Raw genomic sequence first — 12,097 nt, 5'->3', positions numbered from 1 at the left:
AGCTGTGTATCTATTTGAAACGGATGGGTGTCTCTTGAAAACATGATTTATTCGTCCCTCTGATACTTGAGAGTTCTTTGGCTGATACCTGCTGTATTTGAGCTCTGAGTAATGTTGTTGAGACAGAACCACAGAACACCCAGCAGAAACACATGTTGTTTCAAACGAAACAGCATGGCCCATTTCAAGAAAGAAACAGTGCTCCTTTACTGGTTCCATGTGTGGCGTGTGAAGGGTTCACTGAAGCAGAACGTTCAAGAACACCAGTTGCGTTTTTTGACTACGAGACCACACCATCTTTTAATGCATTCAGGACTTTCCATTTCTATGAGTGACGCTTATGACAAAATATCCCGAGTCCTCTTGCATGTGAAGAGGCTCAGAAATGCTTAGAAATCTATGCTAGAGCACAGCCATTCCTTAGAGAAAATACATCCAGCTTTTAACCTCTAAAAGATGGAAATGTGCTTAAAAGATTTTTTATCAGATCAGTAGTTAAATTTAACAACCACCAAGTTTATACACTCTATCAGCTATTTATATAATGCATGATACTAATATAATCCGAAATAAGAAGCAGGCTTTTTTAGCAATGATTCATTTTATAAAAGCGTTGAACTGGTACAGTGTAATAAACATACTACTGCAATCATGGAGAGTGACTATAATCAAACAGTACTACCTAACCGAAAGTCTTCTTGGTGTGTCAAAAGTTATTCCCATGTTAAATATCAACTCAAAGATTGTTTTGTCAAAAGATTTCATAAGATTTTGGATATTAAAGATTGAAATTTTGGTGAAAAGTCTATTGAAACTCTATAAACCCTGAAAGCTGCAGTAAGGAGCAATACCACACAGGCTTTTTTCATGCTTGCTTGCTTCACCTACGTTTCATCTAACTTTGAACTCCTTTTACTTCAAGGTACAGTACATAAAGAATTTTTAAAGTTATGCAAAGTTAAAAATTAGGCAGACAGGAGAAATCTTACTCTTGGAAGAAGTAAAAACAACTGGACACTATATGCTACATATTTTCACTACTTTGTTTAAAATAGCATATTGATGTACTTAAAACACTTCAGATCTGTGTGTTATTTATGATGCTGTAAACATACAGAAAGGCATGAAAGTCACATTTTCCACTGCATCCAAGGAGACAAATTTAAAATTACAGCTATTGGAAATCTGTTTTACGAGCTGTGTGAAAGGTGTAGTTAAATGCAGTGCTATAAACTTTGGCCCACAATACCCTACGTATTGCAACTCCTAGGTAGGGTTAACGAAAAGAAAAATCAAACTAGATTGAGACTTCTGCCTACGTTCTGATTTTTCTACATCCTTCTGAAAGGAATGTGAGAGCACATGTGAATCTAGCCCACATCTTATACATCCTTGTATTAGCAAGACACAAAATAAGAATACTGCAATATACAAGTTACTGCACTACTTATGATCAAAGGTAAGCTGGGAAGACAGCTCAGCTCAGCAGGGAAGACTATCAAGGGGTTATGTGAAGCTTTGTGAGTCAGGCAGCAGATCTGGGACACCGAACTTGATGGAGGGTCTTTTCTTGTGAGCTCCTACAGCTTTTGCTCATAGGATTTTTTCCCTTCTCTCCTCCTCCCCCTTCTCTCACTAGCCCACAGCAAATGTCAGCCGAGTGTAAGCGGAGCGTAACGTGGCATACCTACAGTACTGCCAGGCCTGTGCCCAACCCAAGGTATCTCTTATACCAGGACCAATGCACACAGGAAGGAAACGAAGCGCCAGCAATACCCGAGAACTGTGCTTGCATGGGGAATTCACCATGGGGCAAATCTAATTGCTTTCGGCTTCTTTTGGGCAACCCATCCATGCAACGCAGCATCAATACATACCAGATACAGTCTTCACTGCCCACAGTATTTGTCCAGTAAGCCTGACCTAGACTTCTTTAAACAAACATTGGTTTTTTTACTTAGTGCATTCATAAAAAGGCTGGTACCAGTGAAGAAAGGGAGTTGGATACTGGATTATGAGATACAGCTCAGCAATCACTCTACAACAACAACGACAAAAAGTTAGCTTTCACCTGGATCAGTTCTCTGTTGCCTGTACCCTGTAGTCAGGGAAGCGTGTGTTCTATCGGCGCAAATGCTGGTGCTGGCACAAGAGAGCAGACACAGGAAGGGACGGATGGGACCAACCCTTTTGGCAAAAGGGTAGCTTGACTGAAAAGTCATCACTGAACTGCAGCATGTATTTTATGAATATGCCCACGAAAGACAGAAGTTGGCATCAAAAGACAGGAGAGTGGGCCTTAAATTTCCCCTTTAACATAAAACATCCAGAGGTGTTGATATTCAGGATAGGCCACTAAGCTCATCCCATGCCTTGTGGATGTGGGTCTCAGCAGAGGGTAAGGGTATTAGCATATGAGATGCGGCTATGTAGCTGGGTTTGAAGAACCAAGGATTTTTCCTTTGCTGATCTCAGGGAAGCTTCTGACATTTTTACTGTAATAATTTATTACAGTTTTCATATTTCGTGAATATATGTAGGTCCTGGAAAAGCTCTTCTGTATTTACATAAATCTACTATAAATAAGGCTCATTTACCTTCATCCACCCATCATATAGCTCTGGAACTAGAGGAAGTAAATATTGGACCTGGCAAATATAATATTTTATACCTCTGGTCCCTTCCCATTTTCTCAACTTTCATCATCTTCCAAAATTATGTTTCTATTTCAATTATTCAGTTGTTGTTTTTTTTTTTCCTAAAATATTTGCTTGATGAGAAAGCTCTCTTCAGCTGGAAAACAGCATTCTGATTAGGTGAATATATGTTCAGCTTGGTGAACCCAACAGATGGGCCAAGTGCATCAGTTTTCTGATTCTTTTCTCTAACTAGCTGAAACCCTCACTGGTTTCCACAGAGGATCAGTGTGTTTCTCAAGTCCTTAGCCTTGCTCTACCTGCTTTGCACTGACCTTGCAGAGTAGGGTAGTTTACTTGGGCATTTGTGTCTCTCTCTACAGCTTCTAAGTAGCTCCCCTCACCTGGGTCCAGGTCTGTGCTCAAAGAAAAGAGGCTGCACCCATCACCACATCAGCTCAGAGGAACCTGGCTGCTCGTGTTTCTTAAGAGCTCTGGCTTGAATAAGTCAGGGTTACTTTTGGCACACATAAATTGCTGAGACTTGAGACCTGAACACATAGACCTGCAGCGTCAGGGAGTTGACAGAGGTGGCTTAGAGCTCCCTGTGTGCTTTGTTCATGGACCTCAGTGTGCGTCTCCAAAGTTGTTAAGGTTTTCCACCAGACTTGTGCCATACCAGGAGTGAAGTTAACCATCACGGTTACCTTTGCTGTCAGAGCCCCTGCATTCAAGGCAGGAATGCAAGTGCAGGCTGATAGCCAGCTATCCTGAGACTGTGTAGTTGCTGGACTTCAACAGAAATCAACTTGTAACACAGAGACTATGTTGGTGGGGGAAGGGACAGCACTCTATCCATGGCCACCCACTGCCTAGAAAAAGTCTGGCAACAGGGGTGTTATTCTTGTTCCATTGGCAATCGTGGGACTTCTGCTAGACTTGATCCTAAATGAATGCATTTTTCTGACCCAGCGTCCTTTTATGTGGTTCAGCATGGAAAAGTGCCATGGTATTTGTCACAAAAAGTCCTTGCTGGCTAATCTGTTTTTAGGATTGTTGATGGTTTATAAATTAGAATTATTAGTCAAACATTGCTCTGTGTGTGCAAACTCCTAGTACAGACTGGGGCTATAGGGCCAGCACGGAACCACCTTTCTGTCTATGGTAAATTGTTTTGAGACAAGAGAAAGGTACTCAGAGCAAAATCAGAAGTGTACATAAGCATTGTACCCCTGACACGTACTCTAACGCACCCTAGTTGTTAGAACATTCACACATCTCCAATAAAAGTGAACTTCTTACGTACCAAAGCCTTGGCAGGTCCCATTTAAATATGCCATATGCTCTGTGGCAACTAACTGCCTTGTTATTTCTCTCCACGTTAAACAGAACGGGGACATGTTAACAATTTAAAGATTAGAAAGGCAAAACTAGACGAATCGGTTAGTTCTCTTTAATCAAAGGACAAGTCCTTCAGCAGTGCACCAGCCTGCCATTCCTAGGCATACAGGACACCCACCCTAGAGGTGAGCTGAAAGAGGCATTAAGTGGTGAGGAACCCTTCCCGGGTGCGTGACCATAAATCCCCCAAGTCAGGGAAGGTCTGTTACTGACCATAGACTGAAATAATGAGAAAATGAAAGTTGGCAGGCACTTATGTACATCCATGTGTTGTTGTGCTAACCCGACTTTCAGATGTCACACTGCCAGATTCTCTTACTCCCTTTGTATTCCAAATTCCTTGTTTACCCAATTAGCATGAGTAAAATGACATATAAATATACATATAGTGCTAAATTCTATGACAGATGTAGATCTGAGTCTTGAACCTCAGAACGTTCAAAACAGCAAGAATGTCTCAAGTCATATAGAACCTGTAATTTTTTGTCATTCCACACCTGACTGAGTTTTGGAGCCCCTTTGCCTGTTCTCCGAATAGACCTTCTTACATTAAAATGTTCTTGGTGAAATGCAGAGTTGATGATAAACATAAAACCAATATGGATTAATTTTTTAAAAAATTGGGAATTTTTTGCCTGTATTCCTCCCTGCCCCTAAAATTCAAAGCTTGAAACTCAGAAATGGGGAATATCATCAAATGTGGAAGAAAAAGATCATGTTAGCTGCTCCTGAAGCCCTGAAAGTAGGCCACTTTCCATTGGATGATGTTTCAAATGGCATACGGATCTTTTGTACTAAGTGTCACAAGAAAATCTGTCCCTGCAGCTGTTGGTAACTATTTTTTCCATCAGACCGGTTCTGATAAACTTTTTTTTTTTTTTTTTGGTAATAGCCACACAAACAGATATTCACAGCTTTGGGAGAATGACTTCTTTGACCCATAGTTTTTCTGCTGATGGAATCCAAATTCTGTACATGCCACTCTTTTTCCAGGAATGCTAACTACGAAATTAATACAATGTGGAAAACAAAGGACAAATCTTAGGATCAAATGGGGGAAAAATAACAACAAAACCAAACTCATGTTTACACTAATACAGAGTTTAACACCACAGAGTAACTATGCTTGTTGTTCCTTCCACTCAATTTAGGAATCTACTAAATATATTCGCTTTGATATGCATTTCAGCCAAAGCATTTTATTCTCTTTTCTTTTACAAGGCAACCTGAAATATGTTATTTGTTTTGTGTTTGGCAAAAGATATGAGAAAGATTAGAAACATTTGTATTATTCACAGTCAGATGAGAGTGAGAGCGTATGGTAGCTGCTAACTGCCTATAATTTAAGTAAAAATTCTCCATTGAGCTTTCTATATACATATGTGCTCATGTATGTATAAAAAAAAATAAAAAATATATTTATACACACATACACACACACCATATATATAAGTCTACAAGGTCAGCTTCCAGACAGTTCCTCTAGAGCATTTGATACAGCTGCTGATAGAAGCAAGACTACAAAGCTATATGAACAACCAGTAAATCTATAGTAGCAACTTTTCCTTGCCAAAATTTGTTGGGCAACTTCTCATGTAGAGGAAGGTGCTGAAGCAGTGACTTGAATGGTCTGAACATTCACCTTCCTATGCAGCCAGAACCCCAGACCATTTTTAATCCTTTTCATCTCACAGGGGAGAAAGGATCCTCAGAACTTTGCTACCTCTCTAGAAGATGCACATATGTCTGAGTGAGACCAGACTTCCTTGGATTTCTGGGCAACGGAGGCTTTAATGGCAGTGTGAAAGGAAGGAAATGCTGTCTTTCCCTATGCCGTGGTTTAATCCCAGCCGGCTACTAAGCCCCACACAGCCACTCGCTCACTCCTCCGCCCCGGTGGGATGGGGGAGAGAATCAGAAGGGTAAAAGTGAGAAAACTTGTGGGCTGGGATAAAGACAGTTTAACAGGTACAGCAAAAGCTGTGCACACAAGCAAAGCAAAACAGGGAATTCATTCACTACTTCCCATCGGCAGGCAGGTGTTCAGCCACCTCCAGGAAAGCAGGGCTCCATCATGCATAACGGTTACTTGGGAAGACAACCACCATAACTCCGAACGTCCCCCCCTTCCTCCTCCTTCCCCCAGCTTTCTATGCTGAGCATGACGTCATATGGTACGGAATAGCCCTTTGGTCAGTTGGGGTCAGCTGTCCCAGCCGTGTCCCCTCCCAGCTTCTTGCGCACCCCCAGCCTGCTCGCTGGTGGGGTGGGGTGAGAGGCAGAAAAGGCCTTGACTCTGTGTAAGCACTGCTCAGCAGGAACTAAAACACCCCTGTGTTATCAACGCTGTTTGCAGCACAAATCCAAAACACAGCCTCATACTGGCTACTGTGAAGAAAACTAACTCTACCCCAGCCAAAACCAGCACACCCTACTAGTACTTGATGTTGTTTTTTAATGCAGGACTATCAAAAGCCAAGTTACGACACACAACTACGAGAATTAATTTCATGTGAAGTCTACAACACTGGAGGTGTGCTCAGCTTCTAAAACACAAACATAAAAAAACCCTAGAAGTATCATCTGCAACAGTACCATTTAATGTCTCCTAATTAACATTCCTGTTTCCTCGATATCAAACCTCTCTAAAGCACACGTCTGTGCAGGCTAGAATAAAACCTGCTGTATCAATAGGTGACAACAATGTGTGAAGTTGAGCCAATGCTCTACGTGTGTAGAGTATAATAATATGCACGGAGGACCAACCTACTATACATTCTACCATGTAAGTGAACATGTTTTATCCTTGTCTACAATTACAGCTAATTGAGGATAAGCACCCATTCATTTGCATCTTTTAGAGGTACACATTGTCAGCAATACGTGATTTTCAAAGCATTAACAACGTGCAAAATTAAGACATTTGTAGTCACAAAGCATTATTTTATTTTTTCTAAAAAAAGTGGACACGTGAAAACAGGAAAGAAAAATGTAAATTGCTGGAAAATGCAAACTCATAGACTATACAGTTCTGACCATAAGACAGGCTGCCATTTACAATAATAGGCTTTATCTACCACATAAATCTGCAGAAGAACTGAAAAAACTTAGAGCCTATAAAGTGGCCGGGGCTGAACTTGAGGTGTTAATTTGGTTAAAATATTTCCTGCTTTTTTGGGTCTTTGTTGGTTGGGTTTTTTTGTTGTTTTCGCGGTTTAGTTCACCTCAGTCAGTCAGTCCAAGTTAAGACTGTGGTTTTTTGCAGTGTGGATACAGCTCAAGTGTCAATGGTAGTGGTGATTAATACACCCATGTTTTTCCAAGTCTGACTAAGTCCTATACCATCTTTCTTTCCTTTCTCTCTCTCAACCTCTCTCCTCTTTTCATTTAGAACATTCTTTAAAACATAAGTTAGATCCTGAGCAAAGAAACAAAGGGAATTTCATGACTGGACAGAGGTACACTGGATCTAAAATACAGAAATTACTAAATTTGACATTAGCTGCAGTTGCTTACGAGCCACTGCCTCAGTCATGGTTTAATACTGTTTACAAGAAAAGGGAAGGAATGGTCAACATATGTTGTGGAAAGAATGAGTGACCCTGGTGGAATGGGTATCAGAGATCATGTATATTGCTCACCAGCAAGACATCTGTTTTCAACTATGGGGCTTTTATTCAAGAAATGATGAATAAAGTCTCATGATCTCTAAGTAGCATTGCTAACTCTCGTGACAGTCACAGAATTTCTCTAAATGTCAGTCCTATCATCCTGCACTAGTGGTGTTGCCCATGCCAGCCTGTTTGCAAAGTATACTGCGGTCAGTATGTTTGATTGACTTCTAACTTGGAGCTGCTACTACTAGATTTCAGTCATCATGCCAGGATAGGCCATCATGGACTTAAGTCCAATTAATTTAAATATGGAAGTTAGAGCAGGACGTATAAGCAGTATTACATCTCTGAAAAGGAATTAACCCATAGAATCTTCTCCCATTTTGCTAAAAACATTCCTTCAGAAATACTTATAACACACGTCTGAAATTTACCTGCATATTGCCACTGAACTGGTTTGTGGCTATACAGGAACCTTTACAACACAGAAAAATCGATGAAATATCCTTTGAAAGTACAGTCAAATGTAATGCAGACAAAATGCAAATAAGCTCCAAGTGCCAGACTTTTTTTAGAAGATAATTCACTGTTATTGGGAGGGAGGAGATGTTTATAGTAGTCTTATCCCAAAAGGCCACCACATACAATATTCCCACTGACCTTAATAGTTATAGTAGGTGCAGATTTATGGTTGGGTGTAAGGATGTTTCAGTCTTCACCTCTTCACCTCTTATTAGCACTTGTCTTCTGCTTCCTTGCCACAGTTTAAGCAGTCCCAGATGCTGCGCAGTTCCAAAGCTCCCCTCTAGCTCCCATAAAACCAGAAAAAAAGTATGTTGTGGAGTACATTCTGAGTGGTAGAGATGGGGCAGGAAGGCAAAGAGGAATGATTCTCTGTGGAATGTGACCTGATGAGCAAAGAATGGTCTCAGCTCCCTGTTAGTTAGAGCTAAATCTAACCTTGCCCTGAATCTATAAAATTTTTCAAGTTTAATGCTTTCATTTGTACAAGTATCTTCAGCAAAGCTCAACCCATTTAACTTAATTTCTTAGTAGGAAAATATAACAGTGAGGGGATAATGCATATTAATAAGCTAAATATCAGAAATATGAAAAAACAAACCCATATAAATTTAAAACAATTATAAATTTTTCACTGCCTTCATGAATGAATCTGTTTAGGCATTTTGAAATTATAGCAATTTGGCCAGTTATAATTTCAGTGATTAGGATAAATGAAACTATGAAATCTTTATATAGAATACAAGAATCAAGGATAATGCCATTTTATTTGAGTAAGAATGCATGGGATTTACTTTATCCTAAAGTTGCCATTTAAAAATATCACTTAAATTGCTCTAAATCTGGAATTGGTTCCTACAAAATGTCTTGGGCTGCAAAGTAACGTGGAGAAATGGATATAATTCTCTCTAGAGATGAATATATTCTTCTCAGAGTATTACAAGTCTTGCAGTTATGAATGATACTTTCCACAGTGCTGTGGTAAACAGGAATTTTAGCTTACCATATTCTAGCTATAATTAAGAAAGATGGTTTAGTCGCTACGTCTCTTTCTACCGCCGCCAGAAGGTCAAGATTCATATAAAGATACACAACCGTCTCTCCAGTATTCTTTTTCTTAGTAGCCAAATGCCTCTCCCTTTTCTGGCAATCGCACTCAGCCCTCGTTATTGTGGAGTCAGAGATTCTGCCTTTAATATTACTATTAAAATGGGATGCAGGGGGCAATTTGATAAGACAATGACACATACGCATTGAATGCCATCGGTATTCAGTTTTGAAACTCCTTCAATTTTTCCTAAGCCATTCCCTACATCAATAAATAAAAGCCACAACAAAAAAAATACCTTTTTCTTATTAGACTGCCGGAGATCCCCAAATCTAGTTGATATCTGTTTCCAATTTGTCTTTGTGGAAAGGAGGCCAAAGAGTTGCTTTTCTTCCTCCTTGCAGAATGCAGCCAAAATGTAGTCTAACCTGGGTGCACCCACCCACACTCACCAGTATATGCATTCTAGTCATGACTCAATAAATTTGATTAGCTCGTACAGTACTCCAAGCCAGCAGCCCACAAGGCAGGTTCAACCAATACCTTTGCTTCACTCACTGCTCTCAGCAGACCACCAAGGCTCTAGTTTGTATTTTTAAACCTGGGTTAAATTGTGGCATAACCACAAACCATTGTATGCGATTAACAGTGGGGTTCCAATGACTGACTGACAAACAAAATCTTAGCACACTGAGTCTGCTTCTCCCAGTAGTAAACACATGTTATTAATGAAATGATTCTAACAGGCTACACAATTGGAAGCTTTTTTCTTGATTGACAGACTATGCTTTTCTTAGCAGGCCAAATAAAGAGGGCATAAAGAGTACACTTGTATTTTTTACTTTGTGAAGTAAAGACATAGAATTACTGCAATAGTTTCTCCATTCAGTTATAACCTAATGGAATGTTTCTCTGGCCAGTCACTGAGTGATGCATTACCTTGATACACACGCTCCGTTACTCTGAACAGAAGGGACTAGCATTTTTAAAAAGCACTGCCCTCCAATCTCTGTTGCTTCCTTTCCACTGCTGACCCACTCCTCTGTCATCACTGACATAGCTTAACAGTTGATTGGGGAAAAAAAAAAAAGATGTCAACATGCATGTGGCATGAGATCATGACACCATCACTCAAAACTACTGCAGACTGGTACAGTTTAATTGCCAGCTGCTCAAAACAACGCTTGCTAGGCTAGACCGGGTATTAAGCAGCAGGATGAAACAGATGGGCTTGCTCATTCACAAACCCTACAGTTCATACTCTTCAGAAGAAACAGCAATGGCCAAAAAACAGGATGAGAAGTGTTACACAATTTCACCACGCTTTTTTTCTTTCCACAAGGAGTGGACGAACTACATATCCAACACATCTTTAACGACACAATTCATACCAAAATTGCCATCACAACTGTCAAGGCCTCTGAATTGGACCTCCAACATTCAGGCATGGGATTTAGTTACACATTCAGTAGCTGTGTTCTTCAGGCTATTGTTAAGCAGTCCTCACTACTTCAGTCTCTGCCTTGACTGTTCATATATGCTACTACAGTGTCATTTGCCAGGCTGGTGGAGGACTGAGAGAGGAAGCACGGATTTCTCTCAGTGCTGCTGCCAAAAGACAAAAATCCAAATTGAACGTTAGCCTCAATCTCATGAAACTGCCCCAACTTGCAGGCAGTTCACCCATCTGGATTATTGTTACACCCAACGATGCTACTAGCCAGTAAACAGTAACACCCATGTATACTCTCATGGTAAACTTGCTCCTGTGCTCAAAAAGCAGGTTTGGAATATTTGTCTTACACAGCCTGTCATGCCAATCTGTACAGCAACACCACTAGCGTTAACACCACATGCTTGGCCTCCAGAGCTGCAAAGAGAGGATGAGATTAAATACTTGACTTTCAGGGAAGGTTCTCACTGGGGAACAGAAAAGCAGTATTTTATACTTAGCTCATGTAGTACTCTATTATCATCACTATCTCATGCCTTTTTTTTTTCATATGGAATACAGCAGCAACTAAAATAAAAGGTCAATATTAATATTGCTATTTTGAGGTTATTACAAGAAATTGTTCTGTTGCATCACCTACAGATGAATGGCATTTTTGTTGGAGAAAACAGTCAGTTTTCATGGGATTCACTGTTTCATTTCAAAGAAACAAGCTGTGAATGCTGAAGGGAGATTTCTTCCATGTAAAAGGTTAGAGTGCATGTTAGAGCAATCCGTCACAGCTGAGTCAGTGATATTCCCATGCTGCACTATTCTCCCTGTACGTGGTGTACAGCATGCTGAACTGCCTGAACTGGTATGGTCAGGCTAGAAAAGGGTTTGGCTAGTCACTTTTTTATTTATTATTGACCTCCCTCTTGGAGACAGATCTCACATCTCCCAACTTTACAGCCTTCTTGGGCAGAGGAGTAAATTTGTGGGTGGGAAGGAACAGAAACTCAGAAAAGGAAGGACAGGAGGGAATGAAACAGGCAAGATTATCTGTCAGGCTGTGACTCTGCCTTCCTCTAAAGGTCCACGAGGGATGGTGTAGATTCCCTCCAAACAACTAATGCAGATTTTCCTGGATGGTTCCTGTAGTCTGATACCTACTGCATGTTCAGGCACCCACTCTTGTCCTTACTCCTTCCTGTTCATGTGGGAATTAAATGCTTCTTCCTCTGCAGCTTTGAGAAGTGACCAAACCCAGCAAGCCAGTTGTCCTGTCACTGCTGTTCACCACCACCTCCTTTTTGTGGCTAAGTAGTAGCCACAGGCTTAACCTAGAAGTTCTCTTCAGATTCTGCTCCTGAGGATCTCTCTTCCCAAGAAAATAATACTACCTCTTCAAATGGAACTTCAAGAAAAGAGCTAAATTGTTTTT

The 12,097-nt window shown here is 40.4% G+C and overlaps 1 protein-coding gene across 1 annotated transcript in view; it reads right to left on the bottom strand.

Moving 5' to 3' along the window:
* The window catches only part of LOC148051542 (uncharacterized), an 87,237-nt gene that overhangs the window by 19,261 nt on the left and 55,879 nt on the right, over positions 1-12,097 (bottom strand). The window lies entirely within an intron of this gene.

The sequence above is a fragment of the Nipponia nippon genome, unplaced genomic scaffold, assembly GCF_047370975.1.
Source record: "Nipponia nippon isolate SJK-2023a ecotype South Korea unplaced genomic scaffold, ASM4737097v1 scaffold_6, whole genome shotgun sequence".
NCBI lineage: Eukaryota > Metazoa > Chordata > Aves > Pelecaniformes > Threskiornithidae > Nipponia > Nipponia nippon.
This window is presented reverse-complemented; position numbering and strand designations above follow the sequence as displayed.